This window comes from Chanodichthys erythropterus, chromosome 3, assembly GCF_024489055.1.
Source record: "Chanodichthys erythropterus isolate Z2021 chromosome 3, ASM2448905v1, whole genome shotgun sequence".
In the NCBI taxonomy this organism is placed as follows: Eukaryota; Metazoa; Chordata; class Actinopteri; order Cypriniformes; family Xenocyprididae; genus Chanodichthys; species Chanodichthys erythropterus.
This window is the reverse complement of record NC_090223.1, coordinates 4,255,783-4,272,223: the sequence shown is the minus strand read 5'-3', so window position 1 is coordinate 4,272,223 and position 16,441 is coordinate 4,255,783. Positions and strand designations below refer to the sequence as shown.

The window sequence follows — 16,441 nt, the reverse complement described above, 5'->3', positions numbered from 1 at the left end:
ACATCTGATTACACACTGACGTGTCATAAGTGCACGTTATGACAGCAAAACGCGCATCCTCGATGTGTGATTTCCGTTAAGATGCGCATTCTTAACGCGTGCTTTGGTATCATGGAATATGGAAAGCCGAGAGAGTCAAAAACGTGAATTTTAACACGTCAACAACTCGTTAAATACACGTATCCTCCCCCCCCCCCCCTTTTTTTTTAATGTCCTTTCATTAACTGACAAGATTATGTTAAAATATAGCAATTCGGGGCCAAGGGCAGTGGCGCAATACGGAGCAGGAAGAACAAACACAGCAGAAACTGGAAAACAGCTGGTTCAGAAGAAGAGGTGGAAATGAAATGAAAATCAATAGAAGTTCAGATGAGAATGAACACGGAATGAACTAAAAACATTTTTATCTAATCCAAGAGGAATAAAGATTAGTACAATGCTTATTTGGATAAAAAAGGAATCAAATTGACTCAGTACACACAATTGTATAAAGTCAGCCCCAACGGGATTCAAACCCACGACCTCAAGATACAGAGTCCATTTCTCATCTCATTACACAACTGTGCAGATGAATGTTTGTATTACTGTCGAAATTCAGTAGTTCATGTGAAAATGAACTCAAAATGAAGAATTTTTATAAAACGTCACAATGTTATATTTAATAACTTTACTTTAGATCATTCTGCAGCTCATCATGCTGTAGCACAATACAGAGCAGGAAGAGGAAAAACAGCAGAAAAGTGAACAAACATAAAACAACTGTTTCAGAATTACGGGCGAGAATGAACTCAGAATGTACAGAAGCTTGGCTGAAAATGCACACAGCATGAAACAAAAAACATTTATTTCTAATCCTAGAGGCAGTAAAGGAATCAAAACACACTATTTGATAAAACCGCTCCACCCGGGATTCAAACCCACTATCTTTGGGTGCAGGGCTCTTCAGGTGTCTGGCTTTACACACCGAGCTACTTGAGGACGCATGTTCAACAGGTTGTGGAAGAGAGCTTTTAGTGTAAGAAAGGATTTACAAAGAAAGCATTACTTAACATGCTAACCATATTAGCATGCTAAGCTAACTTAATGCTAATGAATCTCATGGTTAACTTAGCTGAAGATAGCTGAAGAGCCACATTAAAAAGAATGACAACTGGTTAGCATGCTAATAAATTAGCATAAGACAACTAACACAAGCAAGGTCACATTCAGAGATGAATATCTTGGGAATGGTAGCGAATATCAAAAATCTGTTCAGTCATTTTTGTGCGGTTCAGTCCAAAGATCACCTCAACTGATTTTAGACAAAATTGGACAACATTTGTAGGAAGAGTAGTAAAAAAATGGAATACTGTACTTTTCAAAATGGCCACTACTGTACTTGGTGGAGTCTTAATGTAAGATGTTGAATGTGATCAGTATGACGAGAGGAATCAGTTGTACTAAGATTCATTTTTCTGGAACAAAGGGTTTAAAAGTTATAACCTTTACAAAAGTGAATTGTTGAACTGGTGGTGGCGCTACAGAGTTGGTCCTAGATACTCCAAAGTTGGTCAAATTACTTTTAATTACTATCACTACAAGCCTGCCAAATTTAATAATTTTCCTTCTTATGGTTCATTGAGTACCATACAGGGGGAAGAAGAATAACTATGAATTTGGACATAAATGAATTGCATGTGATAGCTTCAGATTAGACCAGTTTTAGGCAGAATGCCTAGAACAGACACAAGTTCTGCATCTTTTCCTGCCACAGTACCTCATGCGGTCTGGGCATGTGTCACACTGAGTTTCGAACCCACAACGCAGAGCATTCGCAACCCAGTCTCATATGAAAACGTATCCTGACTACGTTGGTCCAAAGTGTGAAACGTAGAGGGGTTACAATAATGGCCCTTAAATTGTATGATTTTTTTTTTGCCATTTTTTGAGTTAGTTTCTGCATAAAAATAAGTTTTGATTACATTTTAAGCGAGAATTCTATTTTCATAATATTCATTCAGTGAATGTACATAATCACTCACTTGCGCGTTGTTGCAAAGATTTATCTGATCTCGCCAGAGTAATGTGAAACTGCTACGTTTTGGTTGCTATGGACAATATTTTGAGTTAGTTTCTGCATAAAAATAAGGTTTGATTACATTTTTAGCGAGAAATATATATTCTATTTTCATAATATTCACTCAGTGAATGTCAACCCGTTCTCACTCCGAGGCGTCAAAGATTGAAGCATGGTCAAGTCAAGCGCCCCCGGAGACGCGAAAGGAGACGCAAAAGGTGCCCCTCGGCCCTTTGGACGAACTGGGAACTCCATTGCTTTCAATTGGAAACCTTTAGCGTCAAAAACTGACGCAAATTTTATTGGTATGAAATCACGCTGAAGAAGTCTCCTTCAGAACACATCGCGATATTTGGCATCAGTTCGCGTGTGCTGGATGTTGGTAAGTAGTCGTAAATACGCTGTTCTAATGTTTGATACAATGTCTTTTCTGTTTGCAGATATTAATCAGATTAACGTTAGCTCCCTCATGTCCAGTCACTGCATTATATCTGTCACCTCCGCTGAGGTTTTGCTTTTCATTGCTTTCTATATTAAATACTAAACTAGGGTGATTAAACACTGTCACGTGACGTGCAATATATTGCACAATATATATAACATATTCATGTCAGGTTCAAAGTAGTACAAGTGTAGTTTCAAAATGGTATTTGTTGTAGAAGCACGGTAAAAAACAACACTTACCATGCTTTTTACCACAGTATTGGTCGTTTTAATGTGATTTTTGTTGTAAATACAGAGTAACCACAACACTTATCATGCTTTTAATGCCTAATAATGTTAAATCCAAAAACTGTAAGGTCAATAAGAACTTCTTTCCTATATATATTTATATATAAACCTATATATTATAAATAATGATATTTTCTTTTCTCTTGTTTTAGCTGAAAAGACAAAAAGGGCCTTTCGGAAATGGATGAAGGTGACAGAAAGCTGCAAAGGCAAATAATTGCAATGGTATGTATGTGTTGCTTTTAACTCTTTATCAAACATTTTATCAAGCATTTGTTAAATAGTCTCACAGTAAATTAAAATTAAAGTCAAATCCTGTACATATTTATCACCTTATTTGTAAATCAGTTGTGCCCCTTCTTGGACAGTTGGACGTCCCACACATAAAAGTTTATATTAATTCCATTGAATTCTTTAAAATGATTACAGATTGGGCCCAAAATGTTCCAATGATACATGATGTCTCTCCGCACCTCATAACTACCTCTGTTTGCAAGAGTGGAAATTATCATTTGACTTGTCACATGACATCAGATATTCAATTATTTTGTCATAATCAAAATAATTGAATATCTGATGTCTATTCAATATCTAATCAGTTACACTGCTGATAATGTCTGGCTTGCATGTGAAACATGTTATTTTTTTATTTATTCTTTTAAATATAAATATAGCTTGCTATTAAAGACATATGTTTAATCATGGAAATGCCCACATATCAGTGAACTTATTACATAAATGCATTTAACATTTAATTATGCAACACTCTTTACAGAAGGAAATCCTACAGTTATGTGTAAATTGACAACTTGAATGTGATGTAATAAATTTACCTTCCTTTCTGTCTTGCAGGATTACTTGCAGATTACTTAGTCCTTCTTTTTAGGATCTCTACAACATCAAACTCAACAGCTCTTTTAAGAGCCGACCCTCACAAGAGCTACTAGTGAGTCGCTGCAAACCTGCCGTGATCAGCCCTTTCCAGGTAATGTTTCTAGATATTTAAATCAGTATTTACTCATCAAATGCTCTCCTGGATGGTATGGTAAATTAACTGATTTATAACTGTCTCAATTTGTATGTTTTAAGAACAAGAGTAATTGCACACAGAGTAAGTAGAGACTTTCTTGTTTTTCTGTGCAGAGAAGGAAGACCAGTCCTTATATCAAAGCAAGCTCATCGAAGTCCTTTGTTTAGGGTGAGGAAGGAACATGACCATCTCATGCCCAAAGAAGACAGAAGTCCATTGGTATGTCTTGTGTTGAGGCAATGCTGTAATATGTAGTACAGAATTTAATGTTGTTCTCTCAAAGGACTATTAAGTTCTTAAAAAGTTCTTAAAAACTGTTCCTTCTGTTTTTTTTTTTGTTTGTTCGTTTTTTTTGTTTGTTTTGTTTTTTTTTAGATAAAAGCAGACAAGTGTGATAAAAAGCATTTAGTTAATAAAAACACTTTACATTGTTCCATGGGGTTCTGGGAAGCTTTGGAAGATAATGAGTTAATATAATATAATATAATATAATATAATATAATATAATATAATATAATATAATATAATATAATATAATATAATATAATATAATAGGAATTAAATAGTAAATGTTCTTTAAATTATGTGTAATACCTAGATAGTTTTTTTGGCTTGAAATAAGGCCTTATACTGCACAGACCTAAAACATTGTATTTGTGTTTTAAAACAGATAGCAAGTGAAGTCACTAACAGAAGATCCTAGAGGAAAAACGACTGATGTGCAGCTACGGAGGAACACAAGAGGCAGAAATATGCATGGCCATGGCTTCTTCATGAGTACGGTAAGTCCTGTGCCTATTCTTAATTCTTGCCTTAAAGTTTTTATTGCAGTATTTTAACAATTTTACATTGTACAGGTTATCACTTGGTTTTTGACCAAATTATGCTCTTGAAACAAGAAACAGAAGAGTATGTTGTCCTGGAAGAAATCAAGGCTCAAAAGAGAGCATGCCTTTCTAAAAGATCTTTTAAAACAGGTTGCTGTTAATGTGGGTAAAACAGTTTTTGTTCAGTACTTAGCTTACAGTCTGTGCTGCATTTTTATTACAATATATATATTATGTACTGCTGTTTTGTAAAGTTAAATCAGGAACAGGCAACTCCAGCCCTTTTGCTGTCTCCTTTTTGAGGTGGAGAGTTTACCTCCAACCATAATTGAGCACACCTGAAAATTTTAACCAAAGTCTTCAGGTGTACTTTTGAGGTTGGAGCTAAATCTGCAGGACCGTGGACGCTGAGGGCCAGAGTAGCCCACCACTGTTTAAATCATGCAGAACATAAGCTGACCTGGCTGTCCATTAAACTACTTAACTTGAATTGTCTGTGTTTTTTTGTTTTACTTTTAGACCAGGACTGAAGAACGCCTGACAATGGGATGTTAAGACTTCTTCCTCTGGTTGAGAAAAAGCTACAGCACATCAGTGATCACATCTTCTGGTCATCAGTTGTACTGTAGAGTACAACTGAACAAACTGTTTAGAAGAAGAAGAACATGAACATGATAGAGACATGTACAGGGAAGAGCAAGAACCCAGTTCAGCTGTGATAATGAATCTTTATTTTAAACTCAATATCAAATCTGTTTTCTGGATCATAGTTGACTGGATGGGATTCTGTGGCGCTCATTTGTGCAATAGGAGTAAAGTCTGTGAATGGATTATTATGACGTTAACGTATTTTTGAAGACACATTTTTATTTATCTTGAATCTCATTTGTCTTTATGCAAATTTCAACCTTATACTGTATCCTCCAATAAAGTGTTGTGTAATAAATTATGGTGAACGTGGTGTTTGGTAGAGTAAATACAATTTAACTAAGCTGAGTTTATTTCATAATTTAAAAAAATGACATATAATTTCCGTGATTGTTTTACTTATTAATACATAAATATATATTACATAAATATTTTTGATCTAATTCATGATATTTGGGACAACAATGCACCAAAAGTTGCATATACTTTCATGTTGTGACAAGGATGGCAGTTTCCAGATAAATAAAGGGAAGGAATGTGAATAAAGAGAGGCTGCAGTGGGTTATACTGATACAAACACTTCAAGCAGAACTGAAGAAGATGGATGTTGATCATTCTGGTACATCTACTACTGCATTCAAAATGACAGCTGGACATTACTGATGTCAGGCATGTGAGGAGCAAGAAGAGGGGGTGATAATGACATTTTGGCACAGTTTCTTATTTTACTGAATAGTGCATTATCCTTGTGTAACAGTAATAGTGAAGTGTAAATATAAATAGTTTTTAGTTTACTGCCAACACTGGCAGCTGGATAATGGCAAGTTGTTGTGGGTTCATCCATTATATTTATTGGTGTTCATACAAAAAAAAAAAAGCAAAGAAATAATCAACTACAATTCAATTAATCAATTATTATTATTATTATTATTATTATTATTCTATTACAACATTTTGTTATAATATTTCCATATTTCATCAGATGGTCTCACAATACCCATCAAAAACTTATACAAGCATGATGTTAGAATGGAAAATGAGGAAATGATAAAATACTGCAATATTTAAATGTGATTCAACAAAGTTTGTTATCCATGATGAGGAGTACACACCTGTGTAGATTTTAATGCCCTTCCACCCCCAAGGGGCCAGTACCGGCCCCTGGAAGAGCAAAAAAATGCACATTTCAAATGGCTGTAACTCAAAGTCCGGTTAGCGTATCAAAGAGAAAATCAACAGGACAACTGCTTATGCTATGATTACTAAATAATGTTGGGCACAGTTTTCAGACATACATGGAAAGCTGGCATAAAGGTTTTTTAATAGTGATTACAGTAAAATATTAAATTTCAGCCTGTCCCTCATATATGTAATAAATGTTTGCACAATAAACATATTTAGATATCGAGTTGTCCATTAAAGATCTTATTATTTTAACATTTATCATTTCTTTACTAAACGTTTTAAACTACATTACCCATATGTCTCTGTCATTCTATCAATGAACGGGAAACATGGCGCTGTAGTTCATTGAGAAGCTAGGGTTAGGGTTGGGATCTCGGTAAAGGAGTAATTTCTCACAACATGGAAACACTTTATAGTTAACTTAATGTATGAGTAACGTAATATTCACACTAAAACAAACTTTGTAAGATAAAGCGCCGTTTTATATGGGTTGAAAGGTAGTCCAATCACAGCGAGTTCTGCGATAGAGTCACAGCCAATCACAACACAGCTGAACAGATGCGTCACGCTTACTTGTCCATTTATGGTAAATGACGACAGATCTCCTTCGGTTCCGGCTGACGAGAAAGATTCCTTAAATATATAATTAATCTAATTAAATATAATAAAAATCACATTTTACAACGAAAGACTCCTTTGTGTTTTAAACTGATGCATAAATATATTTGAAAGAGATATAATTACATCTACTAAAGTGCTTCTAACATTTACAGTAGATATGTAGTATATTAAAGGTATACATTTAATCACTTATTTATTTGCAGCAATGTGTCACAAGAAATAAAATGCAATATCCAGTACTTTTTCAACTTTTACTGAATGTAAATGGTTGGAAATTCTGTTCCCCAATTTGTTAGGGGAATTAGTTTTTTCAAATTGCATATCTTTTACATGCCTTTGCTTAATCCTTTTTTTTTTTTTTTAGAAAAACAAGACAAGTTCCCAATGTCAGACAAAAGTAAGTATCAATTGATTGTTACAAAAAATATTTTTTACATTTTACTGAATTACGTCCATGAAGTTAAATAAGGATTCTCTACTTTCTCTTTCACCTTCTGGGGTGTGTTTCCCAAAAGCATCGTTAGCCAACTAACATCGCAAGTTCCGTCGTAACTTACATAGTTCAACGATTTAGTGTTTCCCGAAACCATAGTTCAAACGAACATTTGCAAACTGCATCGTAAACTTGTGTGGTTGGAACGACAGCTCTCGAGCTGTAGTTAGAAGTTTGACGTGGACTAAATAAATCGTTATCTTGAGCAAAATAAGGAAGCTGATTTTAAGTACAGTGTATATCTTTTTTTAAAATATCATTTAATGTCATTTATATATTTTAGTTTGTCAATAGATTTTAAAGCACCATTTTTGAAGAGTGCGCATGTGCGTACGTGCTCTAGAACAAGCATTTGATTTAATCTGGATATAAAGTGAAATAGCTGAGAATAGTGAGAATTAGTCCTCTAATCCCATGTCTGTAATTCATAGCAGAAATTTTTAATTCAATCTTAAACGGATTCATTTAAATAAGTTATTTCTCACCACCTGTGTGACGTCATCCACCAATGTGGTTGAATGACAAGTTTGCCACAATACGGTTTTGGGAAACAGTCGTGACTTGCTAGTTGATTTGTTCAACGATGCATTGTACTATGTTGTTCAGAAGCGAGTTACATCATTGTTTGGGAAACGCACCCCTGGTTGATATCTGGCCACGGTACTTCTCTTTTTATCTCAAAGATGAGGAGGCAAGAGATTTGAGTTCAAATTGTCATACAAATTTTTTCTTATGGATGTATTGGAGTGGTCATACATCAGTATTGTAATGTAATCTTTGATGGTATTTTAAAGGAACGCAATGCCTTTGTTATATTTAGGATTCCAAAGAAAAGTGCTGACGCAGCTTTTAGAAATTAAAGAAGAGCTCAGAAGAATTGGACAAAGGGTGGAACCAGACACTGTGTTCCACCTGTTTTCTTTGGCCACTGAGGAGGAGTTCCAAAACTTGGAAAGGCAGTTGGAAAGTCGGGATATCCGGGCAGCAATGGTAAAAATAAATAAATAAATAAATAAATAAATAAATAAATAAAAACACACATTCCAGACTCCAGAGCAACTTTTCCTCAGATCATTGACAGTCCATTGTTTATTTGAAATATAATATTGAATTTATGACTGAACTATGGCTTGTTGCATACAGAGACAGCATAAGCTCTTTCATATTAATAAAATATATGTGTCATTGTACAAGTTAAATAACATTAAGTTTGAAACTTCCAAATTGATTTTATAATAAAACTTAAAGCTGCTGTCCATAACTTTTTTAGTTCAAAATTTAAAAAAACTTTATAACATAAATCAATTTTCCAAACCATGTTTTATCCTGAATCATTATGGTACACTTTCAATAAGTGTTAATATTTGGACTATTTTAGACCGGTCTTGTAGGAACCACTGTGGAGTATCACAGTACCTGCTTGACTCGCCATAGACATAAACAGAGAGAAGTAGCTCCGGCTTCAATGGTCTTCTGCAAGATGCATGAGGTTCTGTTAATTAACCACTACAGCACCAAAAGTGAAGGACCACAGCTTTAAAAAACAAATGATTTAAAATGGCAAAATAAAATTTGCAACTATAAAAAGTAGCTAACATTATTACAATAGTGCAAATAGCTCAGATGTGCAATGCAGCATTAAAACCTAAACAGAACACAAAATGTAACAAAAGAAACAGTAGGTGTGAATGTATTGGTCCATGTACACTTGAGGTTAAACTGTACTGGGCTACTTTTTAGTTACAGCAGCTGTCGCTGTGTTGTAATTGAGTCAGTTGTGCCAGACAATTTAAAAAAAAAAAACAGATTGTAGGGGGCACATTAGGAAAAAAGCTTTTTCTCAGTCTTAAGGTGCAGGCCCTCATTATGCTGAAATAACCAGTTTTTTAGTGTAAGTGATGGAAAACTGGCAGGTCAGTGGGTATCAACGTTGAAGGTTGGTAAACAAGGTAACACTTTACAATAAGGTTAATTTTTTAACATCAATTAATAATGAACTGCACTTATACTGCATTTATTAATCTTTGTTAATATTAATTTCTACATTTACTAATACATTATAAAAAAAAAAAAAATAAATTGTTAACATTAGTTAATGCAGTGTGAACTAAGATGAACAATGGACAACTGTATTTTCATTTACATTAAAAAGAATAGTAAATACAGTAACAAATGTGTTGCTCATGGTTAGTTCATGTTAGTTAATACATTACCTAAAGTTTAACTAATGAACATTATTGTAAAGTGTTTCTGTACTCTAAGGGAATAAAATACTGCATGCCAAGTACTGACATTTGCTTGTGTTATTCAGGTGTCAAAGTTGTGCAAAATTGGCGGGAAAAACCTTAAGGATAGTGCCAGACGGATGCTGGACAGGTAAAGCCTATAAAATGTGCAACATTAATTAAACATTGTGGTGTCAATACTAAATAATAAAAATAATAATAAAATGAGTCTTTTTATGTGGTCACGACACAAATCAGAAATGTACAAAACATTACTTTTACCAGTCATTTTTAAATGTCAGTCTTTGTCTGCAATTGTTAACCACCTTAAATTGTATTATATTTTAGGGTTTTAAAAAATTCTCTGATGACCAAATTTAATATGAAGGGTGGTGGACTAATGCGGAAGGAGGCTTTCAAGGGCACAGCATTGTTCTCTGTCATTAGAGGTATGTGTGTGCGTGCAAACGGTGACTTGACAACTTATCTCTGATTTTAGGCTGAACAGTGAGACCTAAAATGTCTTTTTATTTTTTTATTTTTTTAAAAAACTGTTGACAAGTCCTAGTGTGCATCTAAACAAAATAGACTCCCTGTCAAAATTAGTGTAATTAAAGTAAAAAACTTAAGTCAACAATGCTTTTCTGGGGGGTGGATAATTTTTTTTTTTTTACTTTACTTTTTTGTAGTTTTATATTTTTATTATTTTAAGTTGTAAATTGTTCCTTTTTTTAAGTTTATTTGTAAAATTAAATTTTCCTCATGTTTTTATAATTTTGTATTATCTTAAGTTCTTTTTTTCTAAATAAAACCTTTTTATATTTAATTTGTTTGGATGGATTGTCATTTACGAGAACCTGTTATATTTAAGTGCAAAGAATCCTTTAGCCATTATTTTGTTGTCTATTGCATGTATAGATGTAGTCATTCATTAGCTGTATAAACGTCTATTAGATTTTCACTGACAGCCCAAATTCAGCCTTATTTTAGCCTAGATCCATATTCACCGTCTATTAGACATTAATATGTAGTCGTCTAATAGTTGTCTAATTGATGACTAGTCTACTCTTGGGTTATGGTTAGACGTCTATTAGATTTTCACTGACAGCCTCGTTTTAGCCTAGACAGCCGGGCTATGTTTTGACGGCTATTAGACGTCTATTAGACATAAAATTGCTTGCTGGGTATATATATATATATATATATATATATATATATATATATATATATATATATATATATACATATACATACACATGTTGTTGCTGCTAATATATCACACATTTCATTAACAATTAGGCTATAGAGCTTTCAATGACACGACTTACACACACAAACTGATAAGTGCAATAGAGGGCGCACACAGTAGGCTACAAAGAACCAGCCAGCCAATAGGAGCCCTGTTATCCCTTATTCTGTCCAATGATCTTCCAGTGCGATTATTTAACTTCTTCTTATTTATATTCAGCAAGTGGAGACACACAATGTATATGTACAACTCTGTTAAACAAACACGCCACAAAACCCGAAGGAACAACAGGCTGCAGCGTTCAGCTTTTAGGCGCGAACTCAGAAGCGGAAGATCAAACGTCATCGGTGAGTGTTTGGCGCCACCTGCCGGACACTTTCTGATCTGACGCACTGACACTCCTGCTAAAGGCCCATTAAACTCTCTGAATTGTATAAAATTGCTTAACTTCAACATGCCATTGAACATGCCATTCATCTGTTCAAAATTTATGTTTAAACCACCCAGGTCATAGGGTTGGACTATATAATTTTTCTTCATAAACTGAGTCTTTTGTAGCAAAAGAGTAGACAAGCTTGGGACATAGGCCTACTATCACTTCATACAATCGCGTCTTTTCTCTCTGTCGCATCCTGTCACCGTAAACTGGCATGTCAATCATCTTACATCCTCCACATTTCATTTAGTTAATTTCCTACCGTATCGGAGAGAAATGTTGATCTGAAGTCGCGGGTCTTTCATGTGGAAAACTCTCCTCTTAATAATCCATAATGATGCATTTAAAAGTTAATGGCCAATAGGATATTTATAAAAGTCCATATTGGTTATTTGCAGATGAAATATAACACGGATAACATTAAGTAAATATTTTACATCAGTTCAAACTTATTATTAGTCACTCAAACCTCTCAGCGTCGATCGCGCGTATCCGCCATGGTTTTGTAGTTTTTAACACTTTTTACTCGTGTTTGTAGTTCTGAACTGAATCCTCGTCCAACGGGTCAATGGGTTGTGGCCGGGCAATATTAGCCTTTATATGTGCTCGGATCCACACTTCGAAAATCCACCGGGAATAGTAGACCATCCGGGGACTTTTGGCATACTATTTTAAACATACTATGCTTTGGGACACACTTAGGCTATTTTAATCTCACATACTATTTTTAGGATGGACAGTATTGGACATTGGGACACAGGGTTATTTTCGGTTTTGTTGGAGGTGAACAGAACATGGCGAAGAGTGCAGGTAAGGTTTTAAGAACAACAAAATATGTATATTAACATGTTAAACGTTTGTATGAAATATCATAATCAAATCTCTTCCTACTTAAGCAATGATTTATTGATATGAATTTGTTTATGAACTGAGAGAGTAACGGACAGATACACACGCAGATACACTTTAGCGTTAAAAGTTACTGAATGTTTTGTGATGCAGAAGTTCTGCGTGTGGTGTTTTTGTTATATCGCTGTAACTTAAAAAAAATATAGTCTCAAACACAACACAGAAAAATATCAGGCTTTGAATTTAAAAATGAAATCTGAAGTAGCCTAACATCTGGATTCTGACAATCAGGTCGCTCCCCTGACAGCACCATAGTGTCGGCCCAGATCTGGTCCACATCTGGTCCGTATGTAATCCACATGTACCAGGTGTGGGCCGGATCTGGGCCACACTATGTTGCTGTCTGGGTCTTTTCCTTTCAAACATTCATATCAAATCTGTAAAATCACACTATTTTCATCAATCGGTGAAATGCTTGTAAAGCTTGTTTACTGTGTGTGTGTGTGTGTGTGTGTGTGTGTGTGTGTGTGTGTGTTTTGCAGCAGGCAGAAGCAGTCCAGATTTTGATCGCCCCTACAGTAAGTCCATTACATTATCTGACTCTTACCGTGAAACATTCATCAGTTACTTTAGTTTACTAATGTTTTATGCTATTAAATGCGCATTTCGTCAGTTTGGTTTTCATCTGTTTGTCTCTGTTTGTTTTGTCTTGTGTGTTAGTTTGTTATTTGAGGACACTACTACAGGATTATGCTAGAGCAGAAGTTAAATGTAGTGAATGAAATGCACATGGTTGATTTGTGTCCTCAACATTAGGGTTGTTGATGTTTCTGTATTCATAGTGAATATCTGATGAAATTCAATATCATGTAGTAATGCAAGTCAAGCCATAATGTTCAGCAGATTCACTTACACTGTGTTTTACTGTCTTGTTTTGCAGTGGGTGAAGATTCAGATCAGCCCAAACGTAAGTCCATCTGACAGAAAAGTGTGTTATATATATCACAGGTTGGAGCCCTGATTCTGTGTTAATAATCTCTCATTTGTGTCAGGAATGGTGCCAGTTTATAATTAAATTTGATTTCCATGGTAATTGGTTAAATAGTTTATTTCTGTGACACTGCGGTGATGACAGTCTTTTGGGGAATAGGAAGTTGTTTTTCTGCAGTGAACTGTTATCTGAATTTGAACTCATTGTGCTGTCCTGTGGACTCTGACAGAGTTCGCCCTACATTAAAAATGTGCAGACTGTTATTAAATTACACAATCATAGGATCCAGTTGATTAAGCAGCACCGGAGGCAAAACAAGAGAGAAATTTCAAAAAGGAGAATTAAAATTAAAAAAGGAAGGAAAGTAAAGTATGTGCAGGAGATTAGTGCCATACTTTTGGAAAACACTTTTATCAGAATCATTTTCAACAATCTTGTGTAAATTACAGTTTTTTAATTTTGCTTACACACTAAAAAGATCACTCATACAGTTGCAAGAAAAAGTATGTGAACCCCTTGCAGAATCTGTGAAAATGTGAATAATTTTAACAAAATTAGAGAGATCATAAAAAATGCATGTTATTTATATTTTATTTTTCCAGCAGTGACTGAATGATTTTGAGATTCGTCTTTTCACACTGAGGACAACTGAGGGACTCAAACTCAACTATTAAAAAAGGTTCAAACATTCACTGATGCTCCAGAAGGAAACACAACACATTAAGAGTCGGGGGGTGAAAACTTTTTAATTCAAATATCAAGGTAAATTGTACTTAATTTTTTTCCGGGAAACATGCTGCTTCCGAAAGGGCAGTATTAAATGAAAAACAATGATATTTAAACAAAATATGAAAAAAATTGTGACATCGTCATCCTGTTCAAAACACAGTATTAAGAACCAAGGGTTCACATACTTTTGAATGGGGCCATTTTAATAAATTCAGCTATTGTTTTGTCTTGTGAACTAAATGCAAACATATTTTATGTAAAATATCTTACTCAGGACAGTACTAAATTAAAAAAAAAGCATTTTGTATGATCTCTCTTATTTTGTTAAAATGATTCACATTTTCACAGATTCTGCAAGTGGTTCACATACATTTTCTTGCAACTGTACATCTCCAGACCAAGTCTGCAAAACTTTAAGCACATTGCCTGCTTTACACTCATTTGCAATTGTAAAACAAACTTTTTGCAAAACTCTAAACAGTTTTCTACATTAGAAACATCCCTCAAAACTAACATCTCTTTTGTTTTATTTGGGAAACACTAAATACCTCACTCATTTCCCAATTACCCACCCAACGATCATGTGTGAAAACACTTACACATTAAAGGTGCCCTAGAATCAAAATTTGAATTTACCTCGGCATAGTTTAATAACAAGAGTTCAGTACATGGAAAAGACATACATTGAGTTTCAAACTCCATTGCTTCCTCTTTCTTATGTAAATCTCATTTGTTTAAAAGACCTCCGGAAAACACGCAGATCTCAACATAACACCGACTGTTACGTAACAATCGGGATCATTAATATGTACGACCCCAATATTTGCATATGCCAGCCCATGTTCTAGGCATTAGACAAGGCAGTATTAACGTCTGGATCTGTGCACAGCTGAATCATCAGACTAGGTAAGCAAGCAAGAACAACAGCGAAAAATGGCAGATGGAGCAATAATAACTGACATGATCCATGATATCATGATATTTTTAGTGATATTTGTAAATGGTCTTTCTAAATGTTTCGTTAGCATGTTGCTAATGTACTGTTAAATGTGTTTAAAGTTACCATCGTTTCTTACTGTATTCACCGAGACAAGAGCCGTCACTATTTTCATTTTTAAACACTTGCAGTCTGTATAATTCATAAACACAACTTCATTCTTTATAAATCTCTCCAACAGAGTAGCATTAGCCGTTAGCCACGGAGCATAGCCTCAAACTCATAAATAATATACTTTACTTCTATACTTCTATACTATACTTCAAATAAATACTTTACTCACATAATCCGAAGCATGCATACAGCATGCATGACGAACATCTTGTAAAGATCCATTTGAGGGTTATATTAGCTGTGTGAACTTTGTTTATGCACTGTATAGTCAAGAGCTCCTGGGGCAGGAGGGAGCGCGCCATTTAAAGGGGCGGCGCTCTGCAAAAATCAGTGTGTAGTTAATGATGCCCCAAAATAGGCAGTTAAAAAAATTATTTAAAAAAATCTATGGGGTATTTTGAGCTGAAACTTCACAGACATATTCAGGAGACACCTTAGACTTATATTACATGTTGTGAAAACACATTCTAGGGCACCTTTAACTGATCACTTAGAAATCAAAACTGTTTTCAGAAAGAAAGAAAGTATTTTTACCCTCTTGCATTTTGGTTTATAGTGTAAATATACCTAATTTGATCACTTACAAATCAACACTCAATGTTTTGAGAAACAAATACATTTTTGACACTTGCATTTCTGTTTATTTGGTAAATATTACTGAACATGCATACAAGTCAAGTCACTTCCCATTAAAATGACTACAGTTTTTCTGAATTGCTGAAACACTTAATCCCATTCTCTGAACCAAATTCTCAATAGTCTAAACCAGTCTGTCAAATAAATCACTCCTTCTTTAAAACCTTAAACAAGTTCAGGCAGTTAGACACTGTTTGCAAATCTCATGCACTCTTTTCAAAACTCTAAACACATTCTCACTCACTAAAACACATTTCTCATTGTGATGCACTTGTGTTGCAAAACGCTAAACACAAGCAGGCAAAATTTAAACACAACTACAACACAGTACATCCTTTACACACAATGACTCAAAATTCTTACAGTTTTTTACGATTGTTTACACACTAAAATAAAAATTTCCACACAATTTGCAAAATTCTACTCCAATGAGCAAAACACCTCCACAGATTTGCACAACATTACACACATTTGATTTGTAAAACTCTACACACATTTTCACACCTTAGACACAGATAAGGATTGTGAGGTTACTTCCTTGTCATTACAAAGCCCCGGATTGCCAATGACCACACCAATGAACGAACTGGATAATCACATCCACCAGGTGTGGAAGCACATTT

The 16,441-nt window shown here is 34.6% G+C and overlaps 1 protein-coding gene and 1 long non-coding RNA gene across 2 annotated transcripts in view; both read left to right on the top strand.

Annotated features, from left to right (window-relative positions):
- Positions 1–16,441, top strand: part of LOC137015319 (zinc finger protein 271-like) — a 145,322-nt gene that overhangs the window by 73,740 nt on the left and 55,141 nt on the right. The gene's annotated exons all lie outside the window — the stretch shown is intronic.
- On the top strand, positions 2,981–5,496 carry LOC137016954 (uncharacterized). The gene is made up of 5 exons (XR_010894514.1): positions 2,981–3,013; positions 3,641–3,773; positions 3,932–4,037; positions 4,489–4,600; positions 5,165–5,496. It is a non-coding gene; the product is annotated as an uncharacterized lncRNA (long non-coding RNA).